At 39.2% G+C, this 15,867-nt stretch overlaps 1 protein-coding gene across 1 annotated transcript in view; it reads right to left on the bottom strand.

Moving 5' to 3' along the window:
* LOC149213100 (small ribosomal subunit protein eS27y-like) overlaps positions 1 to 15,867 on the bottom strand; it is a 58,472-nt gene that overhangs the window by 25,494 nt on the left and 17,111 nt on the right. The gene's annotated exons all lie outside the window — the stretch shown is intronic.

Here is a 15,867-nt window from a genome sequence, read left to right as displayed (position 1 = left end):
GTAGATGTTGGATCTTTTTCATGCAGAAGAAGGAACAAAACTTCTCAAGGTTCTGTGAGTTCAAATCCTTGGTTGAGAAGGAATCTGGAAAGAAAATTAGGGCCTTGTGAAGTGACAATGGTGGAGAGTATGTCTCTCAAGAGTTTAAGGACTTCTGTGCAGCAGAAGGAATTAAACTGGAGTTGACGGCACTCCATAACCCACAAGAGAATGGGGTGGCCGAAAGGAAGAACACAACGATTGTTGGAACAGCTCGAGCGATGTTGCATGATCAAGGCCTACCACTTCACTTGTGGGCTGAGGCATCCGATACAACAATTTACTTGCAAAATACAAGCCTGCATCACATACCTAGGATGAAGACACCAAAGGAGGTTTCCTGCGGGAAGAGATCAAAAGTGAGTCACTTCAGGATCTTTGGCTTATCAGTATTTTTCCATGTGACCAATGATGCTCGGAAGAAACTTGAGCTAACAACTGAGTTGGGGATACTTGTGGGGTACACTGATGCACCCCACAACTATCGAGTGTTTATGCCTACCAGTCAGAGGACAGTGGTACGCAGAGATCTAAAGTTTGATGAGTAGAAGACCATGCGAGTTTCCCTTGAGAGGGAGTTCAAGTTGCATTCAGAGGAGGAACTTTTGGTTCCTAAGGGGTAGGAGCCTCAGACTGATGTGGAGTAGCCGCATGTAGAGGATCTAGGAGTGGAGACATCAACTCATGCAGAGTCTTCTAGAGATGGGTGGAAATTCTCAAGGGAAGCTGACAGATTTTTGATGGATGCAGGAGATAATGTGGGAGAGCCATCTTCTCAGTGTAGACAGAGGGTCACCTGAGTGGTACATTGGGTACATGGCCCTAGTTTAGAAGTGTATAGAAACCGAACCATCTTCCTTTGAGGAAGCAGTGCAACAACCAGTTTGGGTTGATGCTATGGTGGAGGAGTATGACTCCATAGTTTGGAACAATGTTTGGGATGTTGTTCCAAGACTAGAGAACAAGTCAGTGGTGAGTTCTCATTGGCTTTACAAGGTAAAGCAAGTAGCTGATGGTAGTGTGGAGAAACATAAGGCAAGGTTTGTTGTTCGTGGTTTCTCACAGGTGGAGGGGATCGAATATGATGAGACTTTTGCTCCTGTAGCAAGGTACCCATCTATCAGATCGATGTTGGCACTATCAGCACAGATGGGTTGGAAGATCCATCAGATGGATGTGAAGACTGCATTCCTCAATGGTAAGATTAAGGAAGAGGTGTACATAGGGCAACCAGAAGGATTTGAGACCTTTGATCATGAGTCACATGTGTGCCGACTCAAGAGAGCTTTGTACCGGTTGAAGCAAGCACCTCATGTTTGTTACACGAGGATCAACAACTATTTCACTGGGTTGGTCTTCAAAATGAGTGAAGCGGATGCGAACCTATACCACATCATGGTAGAAGGTAAGCCATTGATCATTGTTCTTTGTGTTGATGATCTAATATTAACAAGTGATGATTAGTTGATCAAGTATTGCAGGGAGGATCTTGCAAGAGAGTTCGAGGTGAAAGACATGGGTCTCATGCACTACTTTCTAGGCATGGAAGTGTAGTAGAAGGATGGGGAAGTGTTTGTGTCTCAAGGCAAGTATGCCAATGAGATACTCAGGAGATTCCACATGGAAAAGTGCAAGCCCATGAAGACTCCTCTAGAAGGTAACTGGAGGAAGGAGGATGCTACTCAGGTGAGGTAGTAGTTGCTACTCTGTATGAGCAACTTATGGGTTCATTGATGTATTTAGTGAACACACGACCAAATTTGTGCTTTGCGGTGAACCAACTGAGTCAAGCTATGGTTCAGCCTACCATGCTGTTTTGGAAGGTAGCGAAGCATGTGCTGAGATACCTCAGAGGCACATCTTAGTATGTATTATGGTACAAACAGACAGAGGGAGTGAAGCTTCAAGGCATCACAGGTGCAGATTGGGCAGGGGTTCCATCAGATCAGAAGAGCACTTCAGGAGGAATTTTCAACCTTGGCTCAGATGCACTTTCTTGGTACAGTAGGAAACAGAGGTCAGTTGCACTTAGCTTAGCAAAGGTTGAATACATGGTTGCAAGCCAGGTAGCATGTGAGGCCATTTGAATGCAGATAATTCTAGTTGGATTGTTTGATCAGAGGATGGATCCAACTGTGATCTATTGTGATAATCAGAGTTGTATCAGACTCTCTGTGAATACAATATTTCATGATAGGTCCAAGCACATCGATATCTGGCATCATCATCTTCGAGGCTGTGTGGTGAAGAGGATCATGTTGTTGCAATATTTTTCGACCCAGGAGCAGGATGCAGAAATTTTGACTAAGACGTTATCAAAATGCAAATTCAAGTTCCATAGAGTCAGGATCGGGGTGACAGATAATCCCTTTCTTGTAGAGAGGGAGTGTTGAAAATAGCAACAAGAAATGCTAAAAATAGAAATGAAAAAATAGCATTCCTATAGATAGAATTTCGAGATACATTCCAATTTTAATTAGTCCCTAAATGAAAATTGTGAATTAAAATTCGAATTTGAGCTCAGCCACTATTTATAAAATAATTAATTAATTCATCTTGAGTTAATTAGTTAGAGAAAATCAAACATGAAGTCTATGGGAAGACATGCAACAATTATCCCTTTGATTGAGGAAATTATCCCTTAATTAAGAAGATCAGTATGAGTTATACTTTGAGTTGTAATTAGCTAGCTCAATTAACCGAGTTAAGTCCAGTCAGATTAATTCCAATAGTTTGTGGAATTGATTGTGAGTTCAGTTAGTCAATGCATGCATACATGCAACTAGTGTACTTTAGATAACTGAATATTCTCTTATAAATAACTCATGCATGTCAGTTCAGACAGAGACCCAGTTGAGATCAAAGGATGGGATAGTGTACTATTAGTTGTAGGAATATTCCCATGAGGATATCTCTTGCATGCAGAAGGAATTCTTTCCTTGAGGATTGCGTAGTTATTTCAGAGGTTAGTGAGCAGTGTGTGAGGTAATTACAAACAGGTGGCAGCTTGAGGACCCAGGAGAAATTTCACAAGGAAATAGGAGGCTTGGACGACTAAAGGAAGGCATATGTGTTGTCTATTTTGTCTATGAGTAGCAGTGAGGGATTGTACTGAGAGCTGGATAGCTTGTGAATTAAAGCTTTGTGTAATCCTGTAATATTTCCACTTGTATGATAATACAGATAGCAGGGTTTTTAGCTGAGGCTTTCCCCATATTATTCTTATATGTTCATGTCTGATTGTTTCTTCTTCATCTGTTATACGTGTTCTATTTGATCTTTCTCAAAATCGATTAAGCTTCTGCAAGTTCGTTTGTAGAAGTAGATCAAGTATTTTGCTTTAGTACATTGCATTATCAGGTGATCTATACTGATAATTTCTACAAGAGGTGCAAAATTAGTTTACCCAAATTCAACGGAGGCAAGAGTTCACTTTCAACAAGATGTCACTATTCAGCATGCAAACACCATAACGGACTACCAAGCTTGGCACCAGTTCGCCACCAACGATCATCACGAGGATGTCGAAGAGTTGGTCTTCCCACAATTGCTTGAGTCTTAGTAATGTCTTGCATGATTTACTCAAGCCTATTTTGTCTCACATGGGTATGTGTGTAGATTGTAATGTAACATCTTGGAAAAGTGAAAGACTAAGTGTCGATAATAGAGAGTAACAGTCATGTAGTTGTTGAAGAGTCATGAGGGTATGATAGGTCCTTATATTACTAGTAATTGCCCCATTACTATTGTATTTGTATCCCTTATTAATATTTTTGTGCCCTATTCTCCCCATATTGTTATTACTATGCCCCATAGAATCCCTCTTTTTTTTTATTTTTGTGCCTTTATATTATTATTGTTAGGTCGGCTTTGTTATATTGTGACCCCTTAGACTCCTATATATAGAAAGGAGGTTTTGTCATTTGTATCATCCAAGAATTGTTAATTTGTGTAATGTAAAGGAGGTTTCCCCCTCGAAGACAATGAATTTTAAGGCATTGATCTATCTTTTCTACCATGTTGTGAGCTAGTTTCATAACATTTGGTATCAGAGCTTTGGATTCTAGGGTTTCACTGCTCCAAACAGGTCATTGTGGAATTTGCGCTATAATTTTTTTTTTGCGACGTTTAAGATGCTAAAATAGAAAACATTTGGGCAGAAATCATTTTGAACCTCGGGTCCAAATTTCAAAGCTTTTCGAGCTATATTTGCAGAGATATGATGTGAGGAAGTTGGCCTTTCTGGAAACTCTCGAATTATATTCCAAACAGGTGACCTTGGGAAAATATTCATAACTTTTGTTCTAAGCATCAGATTAAAATTTCGTAGGAAGCTACAGAATCAGGATGAACTATAGTTTCCTGTGTATACTTTTTAGATCCGAAGGTCAAAACAGTGACACGTGGAACTTCATACAAGTTCGCTCTTCTATAAAGGTATATAATCAGGTCATCGTGGGATATTGCGCATAACGCTTTCTTGGAGAATCTAAATTTTATCAGACTAGCGGCATTGGAAAGAGGTTGCAGAGGGATACTGCAGGTCGCAATTTTAGAACTCGATGATCCAAAATTACAGAGATACATCAGATTCAATATCGGGCTCGTACAAAGTGAAAAAAGGTGTGTAGTTTTTTTAATTTTTTCATAAGCTTGGTTTGAAAAAATAGTTTGAAGGAATTCAAAGGGCATAGTAAAGCATTATTATCGGTAATTGATGCCTCGAGGAATGAAAATGAAAACACCTACTAGGCAACCTAAAAGCTATAGCATTACTCATGAAGAAGATGAAGAAATGCAACATGATATATCAAAATTATGAGACCAAGTGCAACAAATGTCACTCGCACAAAAAGTAATAGAATCTAAGATGGATGGTTTAAAGAAAGATGTAGAAACTAAGATGTATGGTGTGGAAGCTAAGCTGAATGATGTGGAAGCTAAGATGGACGATTTGAAGATGGATTTGAAGATAGGCATGGAAGATTTGAAGACAGATTTGACAAAGTTTCTACAAGAAATGCTTACTAATGGTGAAAGGGTAGTAAAGGAAACTCATGATGAGAACAAAATAAATGTTAAAATGATTTCATAGACTATAATGTTGGATCAAACAACCACCATATTCCAAAAACTGATATGAGGAAGTTTGATGGCAAGGATCCCGCACCATGGATACTACAGATGGAGCAATTTTTCGATCTCCATAATGTGTAAAACACATAGAAGGTACGTATTGCAACTTTATATTTGGAACCAAATCATTTTGTATGGAATCGATGGCTTTGCTCTCGTAAACAAATTTTCACTTTGGCAATTTTTACAGAAGAAATGGAAGCACATTATGAGGATACAAAAAGCAACACCTTTTTAGCCAACTGATAAGTCTCAAACAAAAGGGTTTAATGATGGAGCACATTGAGGACTTCGAAAAATTAAACATAAGGGTAAAAGATATTCCAGAGGAGCATAGGATTGTTATGTTCATAGGTACTTTAAATGATAGTATCCAACATGAGGTTCACCTTTGGGAACCTGATTCATTGGAGAAGGCATTCAGGTTAGCAAGAAAAATGGCAAGCAAAATTATGGTAACCAGGAAGCCTACCACTCACAACTATAAAGATGGAAGTGTTGTTACCCTTAGCCTTCCACAACCTATAAGGTTTACACCACAACAATTGAAAAAGAAAAGGGCAAAAGGGCTTTGTTACAGTTGTGATAGAAAATACACTAAAGGTCATAAGTGTGCTAAGAAGAAATTATTCTACATAGGTTGTGAAGAGGACAAAGAAAATGAACAAGAAATATCAAAAGAAGAGGATATACTCCAAGAACAAACCCTAGATAAAGAAGTGATGAATCCGACCATATCTTGTAATGCATTGGCTGGAATTACCACTCCTCAAACTATCAAGATAGAAGGACATATTAAGAATAAAAAGGTAATAGTGTTGATTGATTCAGGAAGTACCCACAATTTTATTCATTGTAAGATAGCAAAAGAATTGAATTGCTTCCTATATCTAGCACCAGAGTGTCAACTGATGGTTGCAAGTGGAGAAACCATAAATTGCTCTAGAAAGTTCCATAATATCAAGCTATCCATGAGAGAATATGTATTGAATAGCCCAATGCTTTCCATTCCAATGGGAGGTGCTAGTGTTGTACTAGGAGTCCAATGGCCACAATCCGTGGGTGCAATAGCTTTTAATCTTCAAGAAATTTTCATGAAATTTTCTGCGGAAGGTAAGGAAGTTGACTTAAGGGGTATTGCAAGGAAACCAAGAAAGATAATCAGCTCTAACGGTATGACAAAGCTTCTAAAAATGGAACAATGAGGTGTAATTGCACAATTATGTTCGCTAGATGTTTCCACATCGAAATCATCTATTTCTCCAGATCTCCAAAAATTCTTCTACAATCATTCCAAGGTATTTGATACTTCCAAAGGTATCCCACCTATTCGTGATTATGATCATGCTATTCATTTGATTCCAGGAAGTGTTCCTCCAAACATCAGGCCGTACAAATACCCCTATGCCCAAAAGAGTGAAATTAAACGTATGGTTGCAGAAATTCTAGAGGCTCGTATAATTAAACCTAGTCAAAGTTCTTTCTTTACTCCAGTAGTATTGGTGCACAAGAAAGATGGATCATGGCGCATGTGTCCAAATTATAGGGGGCTCAAAAAGCTCACTATTAAAGATAATTTTCCCATTCCTGTCATTGATGAATTATTGGATGAATTGCATGGATCAATTTACTTCACTAAGTTGGATCTTCGTTCAGGATATCATCAAATCAGAATGAAGACTAAAGACATTTTGAGAACAACATTTTGAACTCATGAGGGTCATTATTAATTTTTGGTCATGCCTTTTGGCCTTACCAATGCACCTTCTACATTTGAAGGTTTGATGAATTCCATTTTCAGACCCACCCTTAGAAAATTTGTGTTAGTATTTTTTGACGATATACTAATCTACAGCAAGTCTTGGAAGGATCATGTTGAACATGTTCATAGGTGCTACAACTATTGGAGGGGAAACAATTATATGCAAAAAGATCCAAATGTTTCTTTGGAGTACAAGAGGTGCAATATCTGGGTCATATTGTATCTCATGAAGGAGTTAAGGTAGACCCTAGCAAAATTAAAGACATTAACTAATGGAAAATCCCCACATCCATAAAGCATCTGCGAGGATTTCTCGAGTTGACAGGGTATTATCACAAGTTTGTTAAGAATTATGGGAGAATAGTAGCACCTCTAACAACATTATTGAAGAAAGATGCATTTTCATGGACTCTAGCAGCAACAAAGGCCTTCGAACATCTTAAAAAGGCAATGTTCCAAGCACCGGTCTTAGCTACACTAGACTTCACAAAGACCTTTATTGCGTAATGTGATGCTTCAGGAATGGGAATTGGTGTTGTTTTAATGCGAGATGAAAGACCCATTTCTTTCGAAAGTTGTCCAATCAAGGGAAAGAATTGACACAAAGCTATTTATGAGAAGAAAATGTTGGCAATACTACATGCACATGAGAAATGGTGACCCTACCTAATGGGAAGACACTTCAAGGTAAAAACGGATCATGATATCCTTAAATACATTTTAGATCAAAGATTATCCTCTGAAGAGCAGCAAAAATGGGTCACAAAGATGTTGGGTTATGACTTTCAAATCATCTACAAAAAAGGGAAGAAAAATGTTGTGGTAGATTCACTCTCAAGAAAGGATGAGGATGTGGAAGAATTGTTGTGCACCATTTCTATTATCCAACCTGATTGGATAAATGAAGAAAGGGAGTAATGGAATAATGATGAAGAAGTGTGGGAAATTATTCGAAAGTTACAACAAGATTCCAGTACATCTGATACATTTAGCTGGAAAAATGATTCGTTATGGTACAAAGATCACTTATACCTCTGTAAGAATTCTGAACTCAAATAAAAGATTCTTATGGAATTTCACACTTCTCCCTTAGGAGAGCACTCAAGATTTTTAAAAACTTACCACAGGGTCAAGAAGGAGTTTTTTTGGGATGGCCTTAAATCAGATATTCAAAATTTTGTGGCAAAATGTTTAGTTTGCCAACAAAATAAATTTGAAACAATTAAGACCCCAGGTCTATTATAACCTTTATCCATTCCAAGCCAATGTTGGGAGGAGGTTTCAATGGATTTTATCACAGGTTTACCCAAGTCTGAGGGAAATAATGTCATCATGGTGGTAGTTGACATACTTACCAAGTATGCACACATTTTTGCATTATCACATCCATTTAAAGCGAGTATAGTTTCTACTGCATTTATGGAAACAATTCAAAAGCTACATGGAAACCTAAAAATTATTGTAAGTGTCAGAGATCCCATTTTCACTAGAAAATTTTGGACAAAATTATTTTCTTGTCTTGGTACTCAGTTATCCCATAGCTCATCTTATCATCCTCAATCTGATGGGCAAACTGAGATAGTAAAAAAATGTTCAGAAGGATATCTTTGTTGCTTTGTATCTGATAAACAGACATAATGGGTCAAATGGTTGCCTCTGGTTGAATGGTGGTATAACACTTCTGTCCATACTGCAACAAAAATGACCCCATTTATGGAACTTTATGTATATCAGCCACCATCCATCACGTCATATTTAAGAGAAAATTCTAAGGTTCAAGCACTCGAACACCACATCGAACATCAACAACAAGTTCTCCAACTCTTAAAGGATAACCTCATGTTGGCACAGAATAGAATGAAACAACAGGTAGATCAACATCGCAGCGAAAGAAGTTTTGATGTAGGCAACTGGGTATTCCTACAGCTAAAACCATATAAACAAATGTCCCTCAAGCAAGGTAAGAAGGATAATAAATTATCACCAAAGTATTATGGTCCGTACAAGGTGTTGCAAAACATGGGTACTATGGCATACAAATTGGAGCTTCTTGCAACTTCTTGAGTGCACCCAGTTTTCCATGTTTCATGTTTAAAGAAGGTTATAGGCGACAAGCTCCCAACTCAAACAATATTGCCAAAACTTGACGAGGAAGGAAAAATTATATTGGAACTGGAAGTAGTCATAGAAACAAGAACTCGACAGCTATGAAATCGATCAATTTCGGAGTATCTCATCAAGTGGAAGAACTTATCTGCTGAAGATTCCACATAGGAGGATGAGAATTTTATACAGAAGCATCTAGAACTACTCAAGCATTGAGTACACCACTTTTTTGAAGGAGAGGGGCATGTTAGGATCCTATAATACTAGTGATTGTCCCATTATTACTGTAGTTGTATCCATTATTAATATTGTCGTGCCCCTATTGTCCCCATATTGTTATTACTGTGCCCCATAAAATCCCTCTATTGTTATTTTTGTGCCTTTATATTAGTATTGTTAAGGCGGCTTGGCTATATTGTAACCCCTTAGACTCCTATATATAGAAAGGAGGTTTTGTCATTTGTATCATCCAAGAATTGTTCATTTGTATATTGTAAAGGAAGTTTCCCCCTCGAAAAGGCTGAATTTTAAGGCATTGATCTATCTTTTCTATCATTTTGTGAGCTGGTTTCATAACAGGGTAGGTGAAGAGTCATAAAGGGGAATGTCAAGGGTCACCCCACCCTTTCCTATTTATAGAACCTCATAACTTATTGTGCAGCCTTTTGGGAGCCAAGCTTCCTATAGCTATCTTAAAGAAAGCTTGGAGTGTATTGTAATGAGCCTTGGCTTCTCCACAATGTAGAGCTAGTATATCTCTTTGGAGGAGCAAGCGACAGTGACTGTAACGTTCCATTGTCAGGACTAGTGGTTGGTCATCGTTGTATGTATGATTGGATCTTTCCCTTTATTAATATAACAAATCCATCACATTTCATGCATATATTTTTATTGTATTTCAACTATCTTGGTTACTCTAATGATATATGTATTTGTTGTTTACGCATGTATGTATGGACTTTTCTATATATGTTTGTATGATTCTTAACGAGATGTGTTGTTGGTTTAACCATCACGATGGATCGTTGGCTCACCTACTTTCTAGCTTGTGATGTATCTATGTTCGTGTGTTCCCTTCCAAGTTGCATGCTATCATAAGTTTACATGGGGCACACTCATTACCCTGTTCTGTCTTAGAGTAATTCATGCACCTTCCTTGACTTGTTGGACATGTCACACCTTTGCTACCAGCAAGGACATCTTACTCACCTCCGTGTGTAACCGCAAACATGGCGATATTGTACTCCCCACTCCTGGGACTCCTACACCAAATGATATGAGGTCTAGTTGGGACTTCTTAGTGGGGAGATCCCCTGACATGTTGGTGGGTCGAGTACCGTCAACAACAGGGTACAAAAATATATAAAACTGTAGTGAGTGACTAATTAGTATAACATTATCTTCAAGGCTTGATTGATCTTGTAATCTAGAATAAACAAGCATGTTACCACCTTCATTGGTGTGTTGGAGGGCAATGCATTATAGTGGTTGCATGGATTTTCCAATCTGACATATTTTATTAGTTGCATCGCTCCGAGTCGAAACGCAAGTATAATGGTTAGTATACCCTATTATATCTTTGTATATTGTATAATGAAAACACATAACAGATATACAATTTGGAGCTCTCTCTATATATGCACAGAGTATAGACACTTTGTCTATATATACTCTCTTAAGTGCCTCTCTGTATAGACTTTCCTCTCTATATACTCTCTCAATATACAATATGTATCTCTCTATATACACACTATCTATAGGGAAAGAAACTAAGTAGATACACTAAAATAGTTGACATGTGCAACTAGAAACCTCCCAAATTGACAGACATAAGTTAGGCCTCTGTGTAAACTAAACATGAAGATCTGTTTCGTTAACCATAGCCCTTCAAAAGGGTAAACAATAATCACCTCACTGAGCGATAAACATTAATAGTACTTTATATTGGCATATACATTAATAATGAGATCTCAAGACATACTTCCGAGTATATTTTAATGTTAAAATTTTTATATCAATAGTTATTGGTTACCGTTGAGAAAATCAAATCTAAAAAATTCAAAAGACATTCCATCCCCTTGTCAAGTAAGAAACCATCATTTTTTAGGTTTTTTTTATTGTCAAGTAAGAAACCATCATTTTTTAGATTTTCCAATTAAAAAAACCCCTCCTGTTTCCTTTCAACAATGAATACTATATTATAAAATTCGAACAACAACTAAACAAGCAAAAATACATACCCTCGGAGACTCAAAAACTAAAACGCAAGTATCACTTTCGAAGTTTTACTATTTTCCACCAGTCGCTACATCGGCAAACCCTAAATCTATCTCGGTTTTTTGAGAATCTTATCCTCTTTCAGACAAAAACCTAAACCCCTATTTTTAAACCCTTGAAATCTTACTTTTAGCAGTGGATGAGCAACTTTACTCATGAACGTATCTAAGGTGAGCCGATCAATGTATTACTTTGGGCATTAGCACCAAAGACAGGCAGCCGGTAACACCAAAGAACTGACCTTATAGACCAGACTTTCAATCATGAGCACTACAATTATATGACAAGATTGGGAAAGACATAGTTAGGGAGCCTAGCCCCTGGTTGAAGGGAAAGTACCCCTAGGGTCCTTTGGGCTAAGACTCTACCAGACTGAAAATTGCTTATTCAAAGAAACACACACACACAGCCATCTTTTTACTTTTAAGCAAATTCTAATGTTTAGGGTACATACCTAAGGTCCTACGTTCGAGAAGACCGTTAGGGTGCAAACCCTTCTTGGAGTTCCCTTCTTCTTTCTTTGACCTGCAAGACAACCAAATCAAAGAACACAACAGTACATGTATAGAAGTTTATATATAAATCATCTTTATGCTATAAAGTTAGTTATAAAAAATCTTTAAGTAACCACTTTCATAAGAATTCAACACAAGAATCTCATAAGCATAAAGAAAGATTATTCGGGAACAAAGACGTGTTTCTTTATATATAAAGGCAAATAAAGTACATATATCGGAAATATATCACCTGAACACCTTCAGCAGGCTCCAAGAAAGCTTCCTCCCGGATTCGTTCCAGCCTCAAGCCTCCGACAAGAGCTCCTTCCAAGTCTTACTCAATGATGATGTCAAGGATGAATGATCACCAATACACATGGAAACAAGGGTTTCCTATGCAAAATGGGGGAAGTGCAGAATGCACCAAGGACTTCAGACCTGGTCTAAGGGAAAAATCTCAGCATAATAATCTTGCTCTCCTTTCTCTCTCCCCTTGGCCTTCCCTTTGATGTCTTTTTATACCCTCTCCAAAGTAGTTTTTTAGTTAGGAGTTGGTTGGGAACAGTTGGGCCACGGGCACTAACAGGTGATCCAGCAGGTAAACCCGCGATCACCGCCCGAAAAAGAGGAAATTATATTTTTTTAAGTGTTTTAATAGATACACGCGGGTTGGGTATGACAGACCCGCGTGTACACGCGTTTAACACAGGGCAAAGTCGCGTATAGGGAATAAAACACTGTTTTTTAAATTTTTGGACCAGGTCTGGAAGGAGGGGTTGCCCTAGGCCATAAGTGCAGCATCACAAACCATAAGAGTGAGATTTGGAGCTATAACAGATGCCCCCTAATGTATGAGGTCAGAAGGGGAACATGATGGCCGAAATATATTAAGTAAGTACAAGGAAAGGAACTCTGCCGAAAAACCGAGGAGGACTTCACCAGAATTCAGCCTGCCAAGCCACCGAAAGGAGATCAGAAAGAAACACTGTCTGAGGCGGGCATACCCATGCTCAGGAAAAGTAAAGCATGTCCGCATATCAAGTACAAGCGGATCCACAAGTATAAATGACTGTAAAATACATAATGGATCATCTGATCATAATGAGTAAGTACATGTCTGAATATCACATATAAAACTGTCAATGATGCTGAAAGATGCAACGGATCACTGAAATCAAAGACTGATCCCATAAGGTACCAACTGAACATGATGGAATAGGATGGTACTACACTGCAAACTCAGGTGCCAGCATATAGAATGTCGCCATGACTGACTGCAACATATAAGGTGGAGTGGTATCAACTAGCAGCAACAGGGGCAACTGTCAAGTGAACTAATGAATGCTGATACAACCTGAGGTCTTCACCGACTGCCGTGGTACATTTCTACACCATGGGAATAAATGATCTGAAATCGACCATGTGAGAAATCGTTTGATTACCGGTCATTGATGTATACCGTTAACAAATGCGAGACTACTCACCGATAATGATAATGAGCGTCAAGGTACCCAGTACAATCTAACAAGTTTGAATAGATGAGCTGAAGTCGAACACCTGTAAGAATCTATCAATCAGGAGACAATGATGGTTTCCCACTGTCGATAGCGAGGAATCTGCCACTAATGACTGCAAACCCCAAGGTACTGCCAAATGGACTCTAGATCTTTGCCCCAGAGCAATGAGTCGGAGTCGATAGGGAAAGATCCGCTAGAAGGAAGGCATTAAGGCATCCTCCATCAATCTAGCGCGAGTGTAACCCGTAGGACAATAATGTGGAAGGAATCAGACGAAAAAGATGTAGTAACCCAACCGAAGTACGTTTCCGGCGTACACAAGATGTGGCTAGCGCACGGCAGAAACCCTCTGAACCAACCAATAATGAAAGCTGACACAGAGGCGAGGTATCCACCAATAGGGTCAAATGGAAACCAAGGTACTGCACGAATCCCAATGTGTGATAATGTATGCTGATGTCGAACACAAGGGAAACCACTCAGTCAAAGACCCATGATACTGATCGATGCTGAGCACAAGGTGACCTATCAATAATGAAAATAGGGCCAGGGTGCGGTCTCTAGGTCTGCCCTCAGAGCAATGTGTCGTCGTCGATAAGGACAAGACCCGCCAGCAAGAAGTCAATGGGGACCTTCTCAAACTGGCACGAGTGAAGGACCAATATAACTGATGTGATGATAGACATTACACTGACAACCAGGGATGGCCGACTGAAAAATGAGTCAAGAGACACCGCAGAAAGGCCGACTCAGGCTAACTTCCCTTGAACAAAAGCACGACTCAATGTGACTATGTGGCAGCATATAATGAATCTGTATAAGTTCGTCATGCAGGAGGCACGAACGAACCCTCCATATGATTGGAAGAGATAACCAATCGGGGGAGAACTGACTCGATAACAAGGTTATGGCTTACCTAAGTCAAACTAAATCCCACCCATGCGGAGGAGACTTTGTTTTGAGTGCTTTGTTCAAGGGCGACACGACTGACTCTAGCTGCCAACAATAAATGGAAATAATGTCCCTGTTCCCGCTCTTTTTGGAATATTTAATTTTTTTGTCTTTTTCTGATAAGCCGGAAAAAGAATAAAAGAATGCTATGGTACAGTGGAAAGAACGAGTGTCGGTGAAACAGATGATCTAGTTCCTGGGAAAGGAACGTTCCTATGCTCAATGCAGGGAGGTGAAAAACTGGTCAGTGACACTCAGAGGTATGTCCCTTCCACGGATCTGGGTATGTCAAGCTGCAGAGGTCAAGGGTATGCAAGGTTGATTTTTTGCAGACGTCATGGTCAAAAGTGGGCTTAAACACGAGTCCAAGTGAAGCTGGCTATAGGCCAAAAGGTGCAAATGGTCAACATGCAATGCAGAAGTACAACTCAACACACATAGGAGCCTCTAGGGTATAAGGCCAGAACGAAACGAAGAAGCAAAGGAGAATGAGTCTTCAACGCATAAGTCATGGCAGGACTACAGAGGACTCCCGAGCCTACCCAAAACGAAGCAGCATGGGCAACAAATGTCAGTGAGGTGCTAACTAGGATGCCCATGTAAAAGGATGGCTCTACCATCATGTTATGATTTAAAGAATCGGCGAGTGAAAATGGCTTGCGAACCATAACATGATGGGGTCGACCCTACGGCAGATGTATCGGTCAAATGGAGGCTAGTATGCATAATGCAACGGAAAAATGGTGTCCCTAACCTATATGCCAGTGAGAACACGATACCTGCCATGATGGGTCAGCAGTCATGGAACTGTCTCGAACCGTCGAAAAATGTCCAAAATGTCCTGAAAAACAACTCAATCTCGACATTCCAAGCTCCCAAGTTAAAAGTGACATGAAACCAAACAAAATAAAATTTTGAAAAAATTTTGCATTTTCAAAACTTATAAAAAGAAATTTTGGACTTACCATTTTCACCGTTTGACTTGGAGAGCAAATTGTGGAGCAAAAGGAGCAAACTTTCCCCGTGACTTATTCAACCGTTCAAACTTGCCGAAAACTTCCAGGTAAGCACTAAACTTGTCTTGCAATCAATTGTGATAGTTTTTAGGAAGTTTAATTAGTGTTTCACCGTTAGGTTTTTGCAAAAAATTGTTCTGCGGCGTACACGCGGGTTGGATGTATATAAATCGCGTATACGATGGCCCTACACGCGACTGTGTATAGGGTAAACCGCGTGTGCGCAGCGAAAATTTTTTATACATAAAACTAATGGATGAAAATGATTTTTTCTTCCAGGATGACTCTCACATGGCGTGAAAGAGAGCACTCAGCTGTAGATAATGAAGTTATGGACAATGATGAGGCATTAGATGCCTTACGGGGATGCGGATTGTTAAAATTCTTCAAGTTGCCGAATATGAGAGCAAATGTGCGTTTGCTCGAGAGACTTATTGATTATTGGGATGTCGAGGAAGAAGCTTTTATGATTGATCAGATGCCACTCAGGATAGAAGTGGAAGATATATATTTCATCACGGGCCTTTCCCGAAGGGGAGAGGTAGTACACTCCCGGGGCAGGACCC

This window comes from Pinus tabuliformis, chromosome 1_1 (assembly GCF_031772625.1).
Source record: "Pinus tabuliformis cultivar Carrire ecotype Pingquan chromosome 1_1, CPIR1, whole genome shotgun sequence".
Taxonomy (NCBI): domain Eukaryota; kingdom Viridiplantae; phylum Streptophyta; class Pinopsida; order Pinales; family Pinaceae; genus Pinus; species Pinus tabuliformis.
Note: the sequence above shows the minus strand (reverse complement) of the source record. Positions and strands in the feature narration are given on the sequence as shown.